At 48.2% G+C, this 20,944-nt stretch overlaps 1 pseudogene; it reads left to right on the forward strand.

Moving 5' to 3' along the window:
- LOC135565622 (protoheme IX farnesyltransferase, mitochondrial-like) overlaps positions 1 to 20,944 on the forward strand; it is a 109,730-nt pseudogene that overhangs the window by 74,664 nt on the left and 14,122 nt on the right.

Raw genomic sequence — 20,944 nt, forward strand, 5'->3', positions numbered from 1 at the left:
CCTGCTCTGTGATGTAAAGGGACTCTGTTCTGTCCCTGCTCTGTGATGTAAAGGGACTATGTTCTGTCCCTGCTCTGTGATGTAAAGGGACTCTGTTCTGTCCCTGCTCTAAAGGACTCTGTTCTGTCCCTCCCCTGCTCTGTGATGTAAAGGGACTATGTTCTGTCCCTGTGATGTAAAGGGACTATGTTCTGTCCCTGCTCTGTGATGTAAGGGACTCTGTTCTGTCCCTGCTCTGTGATGTAAAGGGACTATGTTCTGTCCCTGCTCTGTGATGTAAAGGGACTATGTTCTGTCCCTGCTCTGTGATGTAAAGGGACTATGTTCTGTCCCTGCTCTGTGATGTAAAGGACTCTGTTCTGTCCCTGCTCTGTGATGTAAAGGGACTATGTTCTGTCCCTGCTCTGTGATGTAAAGGGACACTGTTCTGTCCCTGCTCTGTGATGTAAAGGGACTCTGTTCTGTCCCTGCTCTGTGATGTAAAGGGACACTGTTCTGTCCCTGCTCTGTGATGTAAAGGGACTCTGTTCTGTCCCTGCTCTGTGATGTAAAGGGACTCTGTTCTGTCCCTGCTCTGTGATGTAAAGGGACACTGTTCTGTCCCTGCTCTGTGATGTAAAGGGACTCTGTTCTGTCCTTGCTCTGTGATGTAAAGGGACTCTGTTCTGTCCTTGCTCTGTGATGTAAAGGGACTATGTTCTGTCCCTGCCCTGTGATGTAAAGTGACTCTGTTCTGTCCCTGCTCTATGATGTAAAGGGACTCTGTTCTGTCCCTGCTCTGTGATGTAAAGGGACTCTGTTCTGTCCCTGCTCTGTGATGTAAAGGGACTCTGTTCTGTCCCTGCTCTGTGATGTAAAGGGACTCTGTTCTGTCCCTGCTCTGTGATGTAAAGGACTCTGTTCTGTCCCTGCTCTGTGATGTAAAGGGACTATGTTCTGTCCTTGCTCTGTGATGTAAAGGGACTATGTTCTGTCCCTGCTCTGTGATGTAAAGGGACTCTGTTCTGTCCCCCCCTGTGATGTAAAGGGACTCTGTTCTGTCCCTGCTCTATGATGTAAAGGGACTCTGTTCTGTCCCTGCTCTATGATGTAAAGGGACTGTTCTGTCCCTCCCCTAAAGGGACTATGTTCTCCCTGCTCTGTGATGTAAAGGGACTCTGTTCTGTCCCTCCCCTGTGATATAAAGGGACTCTGTTCTGTCCCTGCTCTATGATGTAAAGGGACTATGTTCTGTCCCTGCTCTGTGATGTAAAGGGACTCTGTTCTGTCCCTGTTCTCTGTGATGTAAAGGGACTATGTTCTGTCCCTGCTCTGTGATGTAAAGGGACTATGTTCTGTCCCTGCTCTGTGATGTAAAGGGACTATGTTCTGTCCCTGCTCTGTGATGTAAAGGGACTATGTTCTGTCCCTGCTCTGTGATGTAAAGGGACTATGTTCTGTCCCTGCTCTGTAAAGGGACACTGTTCTGTCCCTGCTCTGTGATGTAAAGGGACTCTGTTCTGTCCTTGCTCTGTGATGTAAAGGGACACTGTTCTGTCCCTGCTCTGTGATGTAAAGGGACTCTGTTCTGTCCCTGCTCTGTGATGTAAAGGGACTCTGTTCTGTCCTTGCTCTGTGATGTAAAGGGACACTGTTCTGTCCCTGCTCTGTGATGTAAAGGGACTCTGTTCTGTCCCTGCTCTGTGATGTAAAGGGACTCTGTTCTGTCCTTGCTCTGTGATGTAAAGGGACACTGTTCTGTCCCTGCTCTGTGATGTAAAGGGACTCTGTTCTGTCCCTGCTCTGTGATGTAAAGGGACTCTGTTAAAGGACTCTGTTCTGTCCCTGCTCTGTGATGTAAAGGGACCTGTTCTGTCCCTGCTCTGTGATGTAAAGGGACTCTGTTCTGTCCCTGCTCTGTGATGTAAAGGGACTCTGTTCTGTCCCTGCTCTGTGATGTAAAGGGACTATGTTCTGTCCTTGCTCTGTGATGTAAAGGGACTATGTTCTGTCCCTGCTCTGTGATGTAAAGGGACTATGTGATGTCCCTCCCCTGTGATGTAAAGGGACTCTGTTCTGTCCCTGCTCTATGATGTAAAGGGACTCTGTTCTGTCCCTGCTCTATGATGTAAAGGGACTGTTCTGTCCCTCCCCTGTGATGTAAAGGGACTATGTTCTGTCCCTGCTCTGTGATGTAAAGTGACTCTGTTCTGTCCCTCCCCTGTGATATAAAGGGACTATGTTCTGTCCCTGCTCTATGATGTAAAGGGACTATGTTCTGTCCCTGCTCTGTGATGGTAAGGGACTCTGTTCTGTCCCTGCTCTGTGATGTAAAGGGACTATGTTCTGTCCCTGCTCTGTGATGTAAAGGGACTATGTTCTGTCCCTGCTCTGTGATGTAAAGGGACTATGTTCTGTCCCTGCTCTGTGATGTAAAGGGACTATGTTCTGTCCTTGCTCTGTGATGTAAAGGGACTATGTTCTGTCCCTGCTCTGTGATGTAAAGGGACTGTTCTGTCCCTGCTCTGTGATGTTAAGGGACTCTGTTCTGTCCTTGCTCTGTGATGTAAAGGGACACTGTTCTGTCCCTGCTCTGTGATGTAAAGGACTCTGTTCTGTCCCTGCTCTGTGATGTAAAGGGACTCTGTTCTGTCCTTGCTCTGTGATGTAAAGGGACACTGTTCTGTCCCTGCTCTGTGATGTAAAGGGACTCTGTTCTGTCCTTGCTCTGTGATGTAAAGGGACTCTGTTCTGTCCCTCCCTCTGTGATGTAAAGGGACTCTGTTCTGTCCCTGCTCTGTGATGTAAAGGGACTCTGTTCTGTCCCTGCTCTATGATGTAAAGGGACTCTGTTCTGTCCCTGCTCTATGATGTAAAGGGACTCTGTTCTGTCCCTGCTCTGTGATGTAAAGGGACTCTGTTCTGTCCCTGCTCTGTGATGTAAAGGGACTATGTTCTGTCCCTGCTCTGTGATGTAAAGGGACTATGTTCTGTCCCTGCTCTGTGATGTAAAGGGACTCTGTTCTGTCCCTGCTCTGTGATGTAAAGGGACTATGTTCTGTCCCTGCTCTGTGATGTAAAGGGACTATGTTCTGTCCCTGCTCTGTGATGTAAAGGGACACTGTTCTGTCCCTGCTCTGTGATGTAAAGGGACTCTGTTCTGTCCCTGCTCTGTGATGTAAAGGGACTCTGTTCTGTCCCTGCTCTGTGATGTAAAGGGACTCTGTTCTGTCCCTGCTCTGTGATGTAAAGGGACTCTGTTCTGTCCCTGCTCTGTGATGTAAAGGGACACTGTTCTGTCCCTGCTCTGTGATGTAAAGGGACTCTGTTCTGTCCCTGCTCTGTGATGTAAAGGGACTCTGTTCTGTCCTTGCTCTGTGATGTAAAGGGACTATGTTCTGTCCCTCCCCTGTGATGTAAGGGACTCTGTTCTGTCCCTGCTCTATGATGTAAAGGGACTCTGTTCTGTCCCTGCTCTATGATGTAAAGGGACTCTGTTCTGTCCCTGCTCTATGATGTAAAGGGACTCTGTTCTGCTCTGTGATGTAAAGGGACTCTGTTCTGTCCCTGCTCTGTGATGTAAAGGGACTCTGTTCTGTCCCTGCTCTGTGATGTAAAGGGACTATGTTCTGTCCCTGCTCTGTGATGTAAAGGGACTATGTTCTGTCCCTGCTCTGTGATGTAAAGGGACTATGTTCTGTCCCTGCTCTGTGATGTAAAGGGACTATGTTCTGTCCCTGCCCTGTGATGTAAAGGGACTCTGTTCTGTCCCTGCTCTATGATGTAAAGGGACTCTGTTCTGTCCCTGCTCTGTGATGTAAAGGGACTGTTCTGTCCCTCCCTGTGATGTAAAGGGACTATGTTCTGTCCCTGCTCTGTGATGTAAAGGGACTCTGTTCTGTCCCTCCCCTGTGATGTAAAGGGACTATGTTCTGTCCCTGCTCTATGATGTAAAGGGACTCTGTTCTGTCCCTGCTCTGTGATGTAAGGGACTCTGTTCTGTCCCTGCTCTGTGATGTAAAGGGACTATGTTCTGTCCCTGCTCTGTGATGTAAAGGGACTATGTTCTGTCCCTGCTCTGTGATGTAAAGGGACTATGTTCTGTCCCTGCTCTGTGATGTAAAGGGACTATGTTCTGTCCCTGCTCTGTGATGTAAAGGGACACTGTTCTGTCCCTGCTCTGTGATGTAAAGGGACTATGTTCTGTCCCTGCTCTGTGATGTAAAGGGACACTGTTCTGTCCCTGCTCTGTGATGTAAAGGGACTGTTCTGTCCCTGCTCTGTGATGTAAAGGGACTCTGTTCTGTCCCTTGCTCTGTGATGTAAAGGGACACTGTTCTGTCCCTGCTCTGTGATGTAAAGGGACTCTGTTCTGTCCCTGCTCTGTGATGTAAAGGGACTCTGTTCTGTCCTTGCTCTGTGATGTAAAGGGACTCTGTTCTGTCCCTGCTCTGTGATGTAAAGGGACTCTGTTCTGTCCCTGCTCTGTGATGTAAAGGGACTCTGTTCTGTCCCTGCTCTGTGATGTAAAGGGACTCTGTTCTGTCCCTGCTCTATGATGTAAAGGGACTCTGTTCTGTCCCTGCTCTGTGATGTAAAGGGACTCTGTTCTGTCCCTGCTCTGTGATGTAAAGGGACTCTGTTCTGTCCCTGCTCTAAAGGGACTATGTTCTGTCCCTGCTCTGTGATGTAAAGGGACTATGTTCTGTCCCTGCTCTGTGATGTAAAGGGACTCTGTTCTGTCCCTGCTCTGTGATGTAAAGGGACTCTGTTCTGTTCTAAAGGGACTATGTTCTGTCCCTGCTCTGTGATGTAAAGGGACTCTGTTCTGTCCCTGCTCTGTGATGTAAAGGGACTCTGTTCTGTCCCTGCTCTGTGATGTAAAGGGACTATGTTCTGTCCCTGCTCTGTGATGTAAAGGGACTCTGTTCTGTCCCTGCTCTGTGATGTAAAGGGACTATGTTCTGTCCCTGCTCTGTGATGTAAAGGGACTATGTTCTGTCCCTGCTCTGTGATGTAAAGGGACTATGTTCTGTCCCTGCTCTGTGATGTAAAGGGACTATGTTCTGTCCCTGCTCTGTGATGTAAAGGGACTCTGTTCTGTCCCTGCTCCCTGCTCTGTCCCTGATGTAAAGGGACTATGTTCTGTCCCTGCTCTGTGATGTAAAGGGACTGTTCTGTCCCTGCTCTGTGATGTAAAGGGACTATGTTCTGTCCCTGCTCTGTGATGTAAAGGGACTCTGTTCTGTCCCTGCTCTGTGATGTAAAGGGACTCTGTTCTGTCCCTGCTCTGTGATGTAAAGGGACTCTGTTCTGTCCCTGCTCTGTGATAAAGGGACTCTGTTCTGTCCCTGCTCTATGATGTAAAGGGACTCTGTTCTGTCCCTGCTCTGTGATGTAAAGGGACACTGTTCTGTCCCTGCTCTGTGATGTAAAGGGACTATGTTCTGTCCCTGCTCTGTGATGTAAAGGGACTATGTTCTGTCCCTGCTCTGTGATGTAAAGGGACTATGTTCTGTCCCTGCTCTGTGATGTAAAGGGACTCTGTTCTGTCCCTGCTCTGTGATGTAAAGGGACTCTGTTCTGTCCCTGCTCTATGATGTAAAGGGACTCTGTTCTGTCCCTCTGTGATGTAAAGGGACTATGTTCTGTCCCTGCTCTAAAGGGACTCTGTTCTGTCCCTCCCCTGTGATGTAAAGGGACTATGTTCTGTCCCTGCTCTGTGATGTAAAGGGACTATGTTCTGTCCCTGCTCTGTGATGTAAGGGACTCTGTTCTGTCCCTGCTCTGTGATGTAAAGGGACTATGTTCTGTCCCTGCTCTGTGATGTAAAGGGACTATGTTCTGTCCCTGCTCTGTGATGTAAAGGGACTATGTTCTGTCCCTGCTCTGTGATGTAAAGGGACTATGTTCTGTCCTTGCTCTGTGATGTAAAGGGACTCTGTTCTGTCCCTGCTCTGTGATGTAAAGGGACTGTTCTGTCCCTTCTGTAAAGGGACCCTGTCCTTGCTCTGTGATGTAAAGGGACACTGTTCTGTCCCTGCTCTGTGATGTAAAGGGACTCTGTTCTGTCCCTGCTCTGTGATGTAAAGGGACTCTGTTCTGTCCTGCTCTGTGATGTAAAGGGACTCTGTTCTGTCCCTGCTCTGTGATGTAAAGGGACTCTGTTCTGTCCCTGCTCTGTGATGTAAAGGGACTATGTTCTGTCCCTGCTCTGTGATGTAAAGGGACTATGTTCTGTCCTGCTCTGTGATGTAAAGGGACTATGTTCTGTCCCTCCCCTGTGATGTAAAGGGACTCTGTTCTGTCCCTGCTCTATGATGTAAAGGGACTCTGTTCTGTCCCTGCTCTATGATGTAAAGGGACTCTGTTCTGTCCCTGCTCTATGATGTAAAGGGACTCTGTTCTGTCCCTCCCCTGTGATGTAAAGGGACTCTGTTCTGTCCCTGCTCTGTGATGTAAAGGACTCTGTTCTGTCCCTGCTCTGTGATGTAAAGGGACTATGTTCTGTCCCTGCTCTGTGATGTAAAGGGACTATGTTCTGTCCCTGCTCTGTGATGTAAAGGGACTCTGTTCTGTCCCTGCTCTGTGATGTAAAGGGACTATGTTCTGTCCTCCTCTGTGATGTAAAGGGACTATGTTCTGTCCCTGCCTGTGATGTAAAGGGACTCTGTTCTGTCCCTGCTCTGTGATGTAAAGGGACTATGTTCTGTCCCTGCTCTATGATGTAAAGGGACTATGTTCTGTCCCTGCTCTGTGATGTAAAGGGACTCTGTTCTGTCCCTGCTCTGTGATGTAAAGGGACTCTGTTCTGTCCCTGCTCTGTGATGTAAAGGGACTATGTTCTGTCCCTGCTCTGTGATGTAAAGGGACTCTGTTCTGTCCCTGCTCTGTGATGTAAAGGGACTCTGTTCTGTCCCTGCTCTGTGATGTAAAGGGACTATGTTCTGTCCCTGCTCTGTGATGTAAAGGGACTCTGTTCTGTCCCTGCTCTGTGATGTAAAGGGACTCTGTTCTGTCCCTGCTCTGTGATGTAAAGGGACTCTGTTCTGTCCCTGCTCTGTGATGTAAAGGGACTCTGTTCTGTCCCTGCTCTGTGATGTAAAGGGACTCTGTTCTGTCCCTGCTCTGTGATGTAAAGGGACTATGTTCTGTCCCTGCTCTGTGATGTAAAGGGACTCTGTTCTGTCCCTGCTCTGTGATGTAAAGGGACTATGTTCTGTCCCTGCTCTGTGATGTAAAGGGACTCTGTTCTGTCCCTGCCTGTGATGTAAAGGGACTCTGTTCTGTCCCTCTCTGTGATGTAAAGGGACTATGTTCTGTCCCTCCCCTGTGATGTAAAGGGACTATGTTCTGTCCCTGCTCTGTGATGTAAAGGGACTCTGTTCTGTCCCTGCTCTATGATGTAAAGGGACTCTGTTCTGTCCCTGCTCTGTGATGTAAAGGGACTCTGTTCTGTCCCTGCTCTGTGATGTAAAGGGACTCTGTTCTGTCCCTGCTCTGTGATGTAAAGGGACTATGTTCTGTCCCTGCTCTGTGATGTAAAGGGACTATGTTCTGTCCCTGCTCCCTGTAATGGGACTATGTTCTGTCCCTGCTCTGTGATGTAAAGGGACTCTGTTCTGTCCCTGCTCTGTGATGTAAAGGGACTCTGTTCTGTCCCTGCTCTGTGATGTAAAGGGACTCTGTTCTGTCCCTGCTCTGTGATGTAAAGGGACTCTGTTCTGTCCCTGCTCTGTGATGTAAAGGGACTACTGTTCTGTCCCTGCTCTGTGATGTAAAGGGACTCTGTTCTGTCCCTGCTCTGTGATGTAAAGGGACTATGTTCTGTCCCTGCTCTGTGATGTAAAGGGACTCTGTTCTGTTCTGTCCCTGCTCTGTGATGTAAAGGGACTATGTTCTGTCCCTGCTCTGTGATGTAAAGGGACTATGTTCTGTCCCTGCTCTGTGATGTAAAGGGACTCTGTTCTGTCCCTGCTCTGTGATGTAAAGGGACTCTGTTCTGTCCCTGCTCTGTGATGTAAAGGGACTATGTTCTGTCCCTGCTCTGTGATGTAAAGGGACTCTGTTCTGTCCCTGCTCTGTGATGTAAAGGGACTATGTTCTGTCCCTGCTCTGTGATGTAAAGGGACTATGTTCTGTCCCTGCTCTGTGATGTAAAGGGACACTGTTCTGTCCCTGCTCTGTGATGTTAAGGGACTCTGTTCTGTCCTTGCTCTGTGATGTAAAGGGACACTGTTCTGTCCCTGCTCTGTGATGTAAAGGGACTCTGTTCTGTCCCTGCTCTGTGATGTAAAGGGACTCTGTTCTGTCCTTGCTCTGTGATGTAAAGGGACACTGTTCTGTCCCTGCTCTGTGATGTAAAGGGACACTGTTCTGTCCCTGCTCTGTGATGTAAAGGGACTCTGTTCTGTCCTTGCTCTGTGATGTAAAGGGACTATGTTAAGTCCCTCCCCTGTGATGTAAAGTGACTCTGTTCTGTCCCTGCTCTATGATGTAAAGGGACTCTGTTCTGTCCCTGCTCTATGATGTAAAGGGACTCTGTTCTGTCCCTGCTCTATGATGTAAAGGGACTCTGTTCTGTCCCTCCCCTGTGATGTAAAGGGACTATGTTCTGTCCCTGCTCTGTGATGTAAAGGGACTATGTTCTGTCCCTGCTCTGTGATGTAAAGGGACTATGTTCTGTCCCTGCTCTGTGATGTAAAGGGACTATGTTCTGTCCCTGCTCTGTGATGTAAAGGGACTATGTTCTGTCCCTCCCTCTGTGATGTAAAGGGACTCTGTTCTGTCCCTGCTCTGTGATGTAAAGGGACTCTGTTCTGTCCCTGCTCTGTGATGTAAAGGGACTGTTCTGTCCCTGCTCTGTGATGTAAAGGGACTGTGTTCTGTCCCTGCTCTGTGATGTAAAGGGACTCTGTTCTGTCCCTCCCCTGTGATGTAAAGGGACTATGTTCTGTCCCTGCTCTGTGATGTAAAGGGACTATGTTCTGTCCCTGCTCTGTGATGTAAAGGGACTCTGTTCTGTCCCTGCTCTGTGATGTAAAGGGACTATGTTCTGTCCCTGCTCTGTGATGTAAAGGGACTATGTTCTGTCCCTGCTCTGTGATGTAAAGGGACTATGTTCTGTCCCTGCTCTGTGATGTAAAGGGACTCTGTTCTGTCCCTGCTCTATGATGTAAAGGGACTCTGTTCTGTCCCTGCTCTGTGATGTAAAGGGACTATGTTCTGTCCCTGCTCTGTGATGTAAAGGGACTATGTTCTGTCCCTGCTCTGTGATGTAAAGGGACTCTGTTCTGTCCCTGCTCTGTGATGTAAAGGGACTCTGTTCTGTCCCTCCCCTGTGATGTAAAGGGACTCTGTTCTGTCCCTGCTCTATGATGTAAAGGGACTCTGTTCTGTCCCTGCTCTATGATGTAAAGGGACTGTTCTGTCCCTCCCCTGTGATGTAAAGGGACTATGTTCTGTCCCTGCTCTGTGATGTAAAGGGACTCTGTTCTGTCCCTGCCCTGTGATGTAAAGGGACTATGTTCTGTCCCTGCTCTATGATGTAAAGGGACTATGTTCTGTCCCTGCTCTGTGATGTAAAGGGACTCTGTTCTGTCCCTGCTCTGTGATGTAAAGGGACTATGTTCTGTCCCTGCTCTGTGATGTAAAGGGACTATGTTCTGTCCCTGCCTGTGATGTAAAGGGACTATGTGATGTCCCTCCCCTGTGATGTAAAGGGACTCTGTTCTGTCCCTGCTCTATGATGTAAAGGGACTCTGTTCTGTCCCTGCTCTATGATGTAAAGGGACTGTTCTGTCCCTCCCCTGTGATGTAAAGGGACTATGTTCTGTCCCTGCTCTGTGATGTAAAGTGACTCTGTTCTGTCCCTCCCCTGTGATATAAAGGGACTATGTTCTGTCCCTGCTCTATGATGTAAAGGGACTATGTTCTGTCCCTGCTCTGTGATGGTAAGGGACTCTGTTCTGTCCCTGCTCTGTGATGTAAAGGGACTATGTTCTGTCCCTGCTCTGTGATGTAAAGGGACTATGTTCTGTCCCTGCTCTGTGATGTAAAGGGACTATGTTCTGTCCCTGCTCTGTGATGTAAAGGGACTATGTTCTGTCCCTGCTCTGTGATGTAAAGGGACTATGTTCTGTCCCTGCTCTGTGATGTAAAGGGACACTGTTCTGTCCCTGCTCTGTGATGTAAAGGGACTCTGTTCTGTCCTTGCTCTGTGATGTAAAGGGACACTGTTCTGTCCCTGCTCTGTGATGTAAAGGGACTCTGTTCTGTCCCTGCTCTGTGATGTAAAGGGACTCTGTTCTGTTCTGTCCTTGTCCCTCTGTGATGTAAAGGGACACTGTTCTGTCCCTGCTCTGTGATGTAAAGGGACTCTGTTCTGTCCTGCTCTGTGATGTAAAGGGACTATGTTCTGTCCCTGCTCTGTGATGTAAAGGGACTCTGTTCTGTCCCTGCTCTGTGATGTAAAGGGACTCTGTTCTGTCCCTGCTCTATGATGTAAAGGGACTCTGTTCTGTCCCTGCTCTATGATGTAAAGGGACTCTGTTCTGTCCCTGCTCTGTGATGTGTCCCTCCCCTGTGATGTAAAGGGACTATGTTCTGTCCCTGCTCTGTGATGTAAAGGACTCTGTTCTGTCCCTGCTCTGTGATGTAAAGGGACTATGTTCTGTCCCTGCTCTGTGATGTAAAGGGACTCTGTTCTGTCCCTGCTCTGTGATGTAAAGGGACTGATGTAAAGGGACTATGTTCTGTCCTTGCTCTGTGATGTAAAGGGACTATGTTCTGTCCCTGCTCTGTGATGTAAAGGGACTCTGTTCTGTCCCTGCTCTGTGATGTAAAGGGACTGTGTTCTGTCCCTGCTCTGTGATGTAAAGGGACTATGTTCTGTCCCTGCTCTGTGATGTAAAGGGACTATGTTCTGTCCCTGCTCTGTGATGTCAAGGGACTCTGTTCTGTCCCTGGTCTGTGATGTAAAGGGACTGTGTTCTGTCCCTGCTCTGTGATGTAAAGGGACGATGTTCTGTCCCTCCCCTGTGATGTAAAGGGACTATGTTCTGTCCCTGCTCTGTGATGTAAAGGGACTCTGTTCTGTCCCTGCTCTGTGATGTAAAGGGTCTCTGCTCTGTCCCTGCTCTATGATGGAAAGGGACTATGTTCTGTCCCTGCTCTGTGATGTAAAGGGACTCTGTTCTGTCCCTGCTCTGTGATGTAAAGGGACTATGTTCTGTCCCTGCTCTGTGATGTAATGGGACTATGTTCTGTCCCTGCTCTATGATGTAAAGGGACTCTGTTCTGTCCCTGCTCTGTGATGTAAAGGGACTCTGTTCTGTCCCTGCTCTATGATGTAAAGGGACTCTGTTCTGTCCCTGCTCTATGATGTAAAGGGACTCTGTTCTGTCCCTGCTCTGTGATGTAAAGGGACTATGTTCTGTCCCTCCCCTGTGATGTAAAGGGACTATGTTCTGTCCCTCCCCTGTGATGTAAAGGGACTATGTTCTGTCCCTGCTCTGTGATGTAAAGGGACTATGTTCTGTCCATCCCCTGTGATGTAAAGGGACTATGTTCTGTCCCTCCCCTGTGATGTAAAGGGACTATGTTCTGTCCCTTCTGCTGTCCCTGTGATGTAAAGGGACTCTGTTCTGTCCCTGCTCTGTGATGTAAAGGGACTCTGCTCTGTCCCTGCTCTATGATGGAAAGGGACTCTGTTCTGTCCCTGCTCTGTGATGTAAAGGGACTATGTTCTGTCCCTGCTCTGTGATGTAAAGGGACTATGTTCTGCCCCTGCTCTGTGATGTAAAGGGACTATGTTCTGTCCCTCCCCTGTGATGTAAAGGGACTCTGTTCTGTCCCTGCTCTATGATGTAAAGGGACTCTGTTCTGTCCCTGCTCTATGATGTAAAGGGACTATGTTCTGTCCCTGCTCTGTGATGTCAAGGGACTATGTTCTGTCCCTGCTCTATGATGTAAAGGGACTGTTCTGTCCCTCCCCTGTGATGTAAAGGGACTATGTGATGTCCCTCCCCTGTGATGTAAAGGGACTCTGTTCTGTCCCTGCTCTATGATGTAAAGGGACTCTGTTCTGTCCCTGCTCTATGATGTAAAGGGACTGTTCTGTCCCTCCCCTGTGATGTAAAGGGACTATGTTCTGTCCCTGCTCTGTGATGTAAAGTGACTCTGTTCTGTCCCTCCCCTGTGATATAAAGGGACTATGTTCTGTCCCTGCTCTATGATGTAAAGGGACTATGTTCTGTCCCTGCTCTGTGATGGTAAGGGACTCTGTTCTGTCCCTGCTCTGTGATGTAAAGGGACTATGTTCTGTCCCTGCTCTGTGATGTAAAGGGACTATGTTCTGTCCCTCCCCTGTGATGTAAAGGGACTATGTGATGTCCCTCCCCTGTGATGTAAAGGGACTCTGTTCTGTCCCTGCTCTATGATGTAAAGGGACTCTGTTCTGTCCCTGCTCTATGATGTAAAGGGACTGTTCTGTCCCTCCCCTGTGATGTAAAGGGACTATGTTCTGTCCCTGCTCTGTGATGTAAAGTGACTCTGTTCTGTCCCTCCCCTGTGATATAAAGGGACTATGTTCTGTCCCTGCTCTATGATGTAAAGGGACTATGTTCTGTCCCTGCTCTGTGATGGTAAGGGACTCTGTTCTGTCCCTGCTCTGTGATGTAAAGGGACTATGTTCTGTCCCTGCTCTGTGATGTAAAGGGACTATGTTCTGTCCCTGCTCTGTGATGTAAAGGGACTATGTTCTGTCCCTGCTCTGTGATGTAAAGGGACTATGTTCTGTCCTTGCTCTGTGATGTAAAGGGACTATGTTCTGTCCCTGCTCTGTGATGTAAAGGGACACTGTTCTGTCCCTGCTCTGTGATGTAAAGGGACTCTGTTCTGTCCTTGCTCTGTGATGTAAAGGGACACTGTTCTGTCCCTGCTCTGTGATGTAAAGGGACTCTGTTCTGTCCCTGCTCTGTGATGTAAAGGGACTCTGTTCTGTCCTTGCTCTGTGATGTAAAGGGACACTGTTCTGTCCCTGCTCTGTGATGTAAAGGGACTCTGTTCTGTCCTTGCTCTGTGATGTAAAGGGACTCTGTTCTGTCCTTGCTCTGTGATGTAAAGGGACTATGTTCTGTCCCTCCCCTGTGATGTAAAGTGACTCTGTTCTGTCCCTGCTCTATGATGTAAAGGGACTCTGTTCTGTCCCTGCTCTATGATGTAAAGGGACTCTGTTCTGTCCCTGCTCTATGATGTAAAGGGACTCTGTTCTGTCCCTCCCCTGTGATGTAAAGGGACTATGTTCTGTCCCTGCTCTGTGATGTAAAGTGACTCTGTTCTGTCTCTGCTCTGTGATGTAAAGGGACTATGTTCTGTCCCTGCTCTGTGATGTAAAGGGACTATGTTCTGTCCCTGCTCTGTGATGTAAAGGGACTCTTTTCTGTCCCTGCTCTGTGATGTAAAGGGACTATGTTCTGTCCTTGCTCTGTGATGTAAAGGGACTATGTTCTGTCCCTGCTCTGTGATGTAAAGGGACTCTGTTCTGTCCCTGCTCTGTGATGTAAAGGGACTGTGTTCTGTCCCTGCTCTGTGATGTAAAGGGACTATGTTCTGTCCCTACTCTGTGATGTAAAGGGACTATGTTCTGTCCCTGCTCTGTGATGTCAAGGGACTATGTTCTGTCCCTGGTCTGTGATGTCAAGGGACTATGATCTGTCCCTGCTCTGTGATGTAAAGGGACGATGTTCTGTCCCTCCCCTGTGATGTAAAGGGACTATGTTCTGTCCCTGCTCTGTGATGTAAAGGGACTGTGTTCTGTCCCTGCTCTGTGATGTAAAGGGTCTCTGCTCTGTCCCTGCTCTATGATGGAAAGGGACTATGTTCTGTCCCTGCTCTGTGATGTAAAGGGACTCTGTTCTGTCCCTGCTCTGTGATGTAAAGGGACTATGTTCTGTCCCTGCTCTGTGATGTAATGGGACTATGTTCTGTCCCTGCTCTATGATGTAAAGGGACTCTGTTCTGTCCCTGCTCTGTGATGTAAAGGGACTCTGTTCTGTCCCTGCTCTATGATGTAAAGGGACTCTGTTCTGTCCCTGCTCTATGATGTAAAGGGACTCTGTTCTGTCCCTGCTCTGTGATGTAAAGGGACTATGTTCTGTCCCTCCCCTGTGATGTAAAGGGACTATGTTCTGTCCCTCCCCTGTGATGTAAAGGGACTATGTTCTGTCCCTGCTCTGTGATGTAAAGGGACTATGTTCTGTCCATCCCCTGTGATGTAAAGGGACTATGTTCTGTCCCTCCCCTGTGATGTAAAGGGACTATGTTCTGTCCCTGCTCTGTGATGTAAAGGGACTCTGTTCTGTCCCTGCTCTGTGATGTAAAGGGACTCTGCTCTGTCCCTGCTCTATGATGGAAAGGGACTATGTTCTGTCCCTGCTCTGTGATGTAAAGGGACTCTGTTCTGTCCCTGCTCTGTGATGTAAAGGGACTATGTTCTGTCCCTGCTCTGTGATGTAAAGGGACTATGTTCTGTCCCTGCTCTGTGATGTAAAGGGACTCTGCTCTGTCCCTGCTCTATGATGGAAAGGGACTATGTTCTGTCCCTGCTCTGTGATGTAAAGGGACTCTGTTCTGTCCCTGCTCTGTGATGTAAAGGGACTATGTTCTGTCCCTGCTCTGTGATGTAAAGGGACTATGTTCTGTCCCTGCTCTGTGATGTAAAGGGACTATGTTCTGTCCCTGCTCTATGATGTAAAGGGACTCTGTTCTGTCCCTGCTCTGTGATGTAAAGGGACTCTGTTCTGTCCCTGCTCTATGATGTAAAGGGACTCTGTTCTGTCCCTGCTCTATGATGTAAAGGGACTCTGTTCTGTCCCTCCCTGTGATGTAAAGGGACTATGTTCTGTCCCTGCTCTGTGATGTAAAGGGACTATGATCTGTCCCTGCTCTGTGATGTAAAGGGACTATGTTCTGTCTCTGCTCTGTGATGTAAAGGGACTATGTTCTGTCCCTGCTCTGTGATGTAAAGGGACTATGTTCTGTCCCTGCTCTGTGATGTAAAGGGACTCTGTTCTGTCCCTGCTCTGTGATGTAAAGGGACTATGTTCTGTCCTTGCTCTGTGATGTAAAGGGACTATGTTCTATCCCTGCTCTGTGATGTAAAGGGACTATGTTCTGTCCCTGCTCTGTGATGTAAAGGGACTATGTTCTGTCCTTGCTCTGTGATGTAAAGGGACTATGTTCTATCCCTGCTCTGTGATGTAAAGGGACTATGTTCTGTCCCTGCTCTGTGATGTAAAGGGACACTGTTCTGTCCCTGCTCTGTGATGTAAAGGGACTCTGTTCTGTCCTTGCTCTGTGATGTAAAGGGACTATGTTCTGTCCCTCCCCTGTGATGTAAAGGGACTATGTTCTGTCCCTGCTCTGTGATGTAAAGGGACTCTGTTCTGTCCCTGCTCTGTGATGTAAAGGGACTATGTTCTGTCCCTGCTCTGTGATGTAAAGGGACTATGTTCTGTCCCTGCTCTGTGATGTAAAGGGACTATGTTCTGTCCCTGCTCTGTGATGTAAAGGGACTATGTTCTGTCCCTGCTCTATGATGTAAAGGGACTCTGTTCTGTCCCTGCTCTGTGATGTAAAGGGACTCTGTTCTGTCCCTGCTCTATGATGTAAAGGGACTCTGTTCTGTCCCTGCTCTATGATGTAAAGGGACTCTGTTCTGTCCCTCCCCTGTGATGTAAAGGGACTATGTTCTGTCCCTGCTCTGTGATGTAAAGGGACTATGATCTGTCCCTGCTCTGTGATGTAAAGGGACTATGTTCTGTCTCTGCTCTGTGATGTAAAGGGACTATGTTCTGTCCCTGCTCTGTGATGTAAAGGGACTATGTTCTGTCCCTGCTCTGTGATGTAAAGGGACTCTGTTCTGTCCCTGCTCTGTGATGTAAAGGGACTATGTTCTGTCCTTGCTCTGTGATGTAAAGGGACTATGTTCTATCCCTGCTCTGTGATGTAAAGGGACTATGTTCTGTCCCTGCTCTGTGATGTAAAGGGACTATGTTCTGTCCTTGCTCTGTGATGTAAAGGGACTATGTTCTATCCCTGCTCTGTGATGTAAAGGGACTATGTTCTGTCCCTGCTCTGTGATGTAAAGGGACACTGTTCTGTCCCTGCTCTGTGATGTAAAGGGACTCTGTTCTGTCCTTGCTCTGTGATGTAAAGGGACTATGTTCTGTCCCTCCCCTGTGATGTAAAGGGACTATGTTCTGTCCCTGCTCTGTGATGTAAAGGGACTCTGTTCTGTCCCTGCTCTGTGATGTAAAGGGACTCTGTTCTGTCCCTGCTCTATGATGTAAAGGGACTCTGTTCTGTCCCTCCCCTGTGATGTAAAGGGACTATGTTCTGTCCCTGCTCTGTGATGTAAAGGGACTATGATCTGTCCCTGCTCTGTGATGTAAAGGGACTATGTTCTGTCTCTGCTCTGTGATGTAAAGGGACTATGTTCTGTCCCTGCTCTGTGATGTAAAGGGACTATGTTCTGTCCCTGCTCTGTGATGTAAAGGGACTCTGTTCTGTCCCTGCTCTGTGATGTAAAGGGACTATGTTCTGTCCTTGCTCTGTGATGTAAAGGGACTATGTTCTATCCCTGCTCTGTGATGTAAAGGGACTATGTTCTGTCCCTGCTCTGTGATGTAAAGGGACACTGTTCTGTCCCTGCTCTGTGATGTAAAGGGACTCTGTTCTGTCCTTGCTCTGTGATGTAAAGGGACTATGTTCTGTCCCTCCCCTGTGATGTAAAGGGACTATGTTCTGTCCCTGCTCTGTGATGTAAAGGGACTCTGTTCTGTCCCTGCTCTGTGATGTAAAGGGACTATGTTCTGTCCCTGCTCTGTGATGTAAAGGGACTCTGTTCTGTCCCTGCTCTGTGATGTAAAGGGACTATGTTCTGTCCCTGCTCTGTGATGTAAAGGGACTATGTTCTGTCCCTGCTCTGTGATGTAAAGGGACTCTGTTCTGTCCCTGCTCTGTGATGTAAAGGGACTGTGTTCTGTCCCTGCTCTGTGATGTAAAGGGACTATGTTCTGTCCCTACTCTGTGATGTAAAGGGACTATGTTCTGTCCCTGCTCTGTGATGTCAAGGGACTATGTTCTGTCCCTGGTCTGTGATGTCAAGGGACTATGATCTGTCCCTGCTCTGTGATGTAAAGGGACGATGTTCTGTCCCTCCCCTGTGATGTAAAGGGACTATGTTCTGTCCCTGCTCTGTGATGTAAAGGGACTGTGTTCTGTCCCTGCTCTGTGATGTAAAGGGTCTCTGCTCTGTCCCTGCTCTATGATGGAAAGGGACTATGTTCTGTCCCTGCTCTGTGATGTAAAGGGACTCTGTTCTGTCCCTGCTCTGTGATGTAAAGGGACTATGTTCTGTCCCTGCTCTGTGATGTAATGGGACTATGTTCTGTCCCTGCTCTATGATGTAAAGGGACTCTGTTCTGTCCCTGCTCTGTGATGTAAAGGGACTCTGTTCTGTCCCTGCTCTATGATGTAAAGGGACTCTGTTCTGTCCCTGCTCTATGATGTAAAGGGACTCTGTTCTGTCCCTGCTCTGTGATGTAAAGGGACTATGTTCTGTCCCTCCCCTGTGATGTAAAGGGACTATGTTCTGTCCCTCCCCTGTGATGTAAAGGGACTATGTTCTGTCCCTGCTCTGTGATGTAAAGGGACTATGTTCTGTCCATCCCCTGTGATGTAAAGGGACTATGTTCTGTCCCTCCCCTGTGATGTAAAGGACTATGTTCTGTCCCTGCTCTGTGATGTAAAGGGACTCTGTTCTGTCCCTGCTCTGTGATGTAAAGGACTCTGCTCTGTCCCTGCTCTATGATGGAAAGGGACTATGTTCTGTCCCTGCTCTGTGATGTAAAGGGACTCTGTTCTGTCCCTGCTCTGTGATGTAAAGGGACTATGTTCTGTCCCTGCTCTGTGATGTAAAGGGACTATGTTCTGTCCCTGCTCTGTGATGTAAAGGGACTCTGCTCTGTCCCTGCTCTATGATGGAAAGGGACTATGTTCTGTCCCTGCTCTGTGATGTAAAGGGACTCTGTTCTGTCCCTGCTCTGTGATGTAAAGGGACTATGTTCTGTCCCTGCTCTGTGATGTAAAGGGACTATGTTCTGTCCCTGCTCTGTGATGTAAAGGGACTATGTTCTGTCCCTGCTCTATGATGTAAAGGGACTCTGTTCTGTCCCTGCTCTGTGATGTAAAGGGACTCTGTTCTGTCCCTGCTCTATGATGTAAAGGGACTCTGTTCTGTCCCTGCTCTATGATGTAAAGGGACTCTGTTCTGTCCCTCCCCTGTGATGTAAAGGGACTATGTTCTGTCCCTGCTCTGTGATGTAAAGGGACTATGATCTGTCCCTGCTCTGTGATGTAAAGGGACTATGTTCTGTCTCTGCTCTGTGATGTAAAGGGACTATGTTCTGTCCCTGCTCTGTGATGTAAAGGGACTATGTTCTGTCCCTGCTCTGTGATGTAAAGGGACTCTGTTCTGTCCCTGCTCTGTGATGTAAAGGGACTATGTTCTGTCCTTGCTCTGTGATGTAAAGGGACTATGTTCTATCCCTGCTCTGTGATGTAAAGGGACTATGTTCTGTCCCTGCTCTGTGATGTAAAGGGACTATGTTCTGTCCTTGCTCTGTGATGTAAAGGGACTATGTTCTATCCCTGCTCTGTGATGTAAAGGGACTATGTTCTGTCCCTGCTCTGTGATGTAAAGGGACACTGTTCTGTCCCTGCTCTGTGATGTAAAGGGACTCTGTTCTGTCCTTGCTCTGTGATGTAAAGGGACTATGTTCTGTCCCTCCCCTGTGATGTAAAGGGACTATGTTCTGTCCCTGCTCTGTGATGTAAAGGGACTCTGTTCTGTCCCTGCTCTGTGATGTAAAGGGACTATGTTCTGTCCCTGCTCTGTGATGTAAAGGGACTATGTTCTGTCCCTGCTCTGTGATGTAAAGGGACTATGTTCTGTCCCTGCTCTGTGATGTAAAGGGACTATGTTCTGTCCCTGCTCTATGATGTAAAGGGACTCTGTTCTGTCCCTGCTCTGTGATGTAAAGGGACTCTGTTCTGTCCCTGCTCTATGATGTAAAGGGACTCTGTTCTGTCCCTGCTCTATGATGTAAAGGGACTCTGTTCTGTCCCTCCCCTGTGATGTAAAGGGACTATGTTCTGTCCCTGCTCTGTGATGTAAAGGGACTATGATCTGTCCCTGCTCTGTGATGTAAAGGGACTATGTTCTGTCTCTGCTCTGTGATGTAAAGGGACTATGTTCTGTCCCTGCTCTGTGATGTAAAGGGACTATGTTCTGTCCCTGCTCTGTGATGTAAAGGGACTCTGTTCTGTCCCTGCTCTGTGATGTAAAGGGACTATGTTCTGTCCTTGCTCTGTGATGTAAAGGGACTATGTTCTATCCCTGCTCTGTGATGTAAAGGGACTATGTTCTGTCCCTGCTCTGTGATGTAAAGGGACTATGTTCTGTCCTTGCTCTGTGATGTAAAGGGACTATGTTCTATCCCTGCTCTGTGATGTAAAGGGACTATGTTCTGTCCCTGCTCTGTGATGTAAAGGGACACTGTTCTGTCCCTGCTCTGTGATGTAAAGGGACTCTGTTCTGTCCTTGCTCTGTGATGTAAAGGGACTATGTTCTGTCCCTCCCCTGTGATGTAAAGGGACTATGTTCTGTCCCTGCTCTGTGATGTAAAGGGACTCTGTTCTGTCCCTGCTCTGTGATGTAAAGGGACTATGTTCTGTCCCTGCTCTGTGATGTAAAGGGACTCTGTTCTGTCCCTGCTCTGTGATGTAAAGGGACTCTGTTCTGTCCCTGCTCTGTGATGTAAAGGGACTATGTTCTGTCCCTGCTCTGTGATGTAAAGGGACGCTGTTCTGTCCCTGCTCTGTGATGTAAAGGGACTCTGTTCTGTCCCTGCTCTGTGATGTAAAGGGACTATGTTCTGTCCCTGCTCTGTGATGTAAAGGGACTATGTTCTGTCCCTGCTCTGTGATGTAAAGGGACTATGTTCTGTCCCTCCCCTGTGATGTAAAGGGACTATGTTCTGTCCCTGCTCTGTGATGTAAAGGGACTATGTTCTATCCCTGCTCTGTGATGTAAAGGGACTCTGTTCTGTCCCTGCTCTGTGATGTAAAGGGACTCTGTTCCGTCCCTGCTCTGTGATGTAAACGAACTATGTTCTGTCCCTGCTCTGTGATGTAAAGGGACTATGTTCTGTCCCTGCTCTGTGATGTAAAGGGACTCTGTTCTGCCCCTGCTCTGTGATGTAAAGGGACTCTGTTCTGTCCCTGCTCTGTGATGTAAAGGGACTATGTTCTGTCCCTGCTCTGTGATGTAAAGGGACTCTGTTCTGTCCCTGCTCTGTGATGTAAAGGGACTATGTTCTGTCCCTGCTCTGTGATGTAAAGGGACTATGTTCTGTCCCTGCTCTGTGATGTAAAGGGACTCTGTTCTGTCCCTGCTCTGTGATGTAAAGGGACTGCTCTGCTCAGAGATTTCCCATGAGCTGTTCCCATCACTTTCCTTCACTACCAATGTCTAAATATTTTTTGGTGTATGTTCACCATCATTTAGTTATGGTGTTATTTTTAATTCTCCCATAGAAGATGATAATGGTTAAGACACCCACTATGCCAGAGCAATGGTGTTATTTAGGAAAGTGCCACTGATCTGGGGTCTGTGTGGGTGTTATTTAGGAAAGTGCCACTGATCTGGAGTCTGTGTTTGCGTGACTCATTCATTAACCCATAATTTCCTCTCCACAGTACTTTGAGGTGCCCTTTGACTCCAACATGAACCTCACAAAGAACCGGCCCCTGGTCAGAGGACAGATAAGGTACAGTAAAAATTATACTTCATTTTAGTTGCATCCCTAATGACAACCTATTCCCTATATAGTTCAGAGTC

This window comes from Oncorhynchus nerka, linkage group LG28 (assembly GCF_034236695.1).
Source record: "Oncorhynchus nerka isolate Pitt River linkage group LG28, Oner_Uvic_2.0, whole genome shotgun sequence".
Classification (NCBI taxonomy): Eukaryota; Metazoa; Chordata; class Actinopteri; order Salmoniformes; family Salmonidae; genus Oncorhynchus; species Oncorhynchus nerka.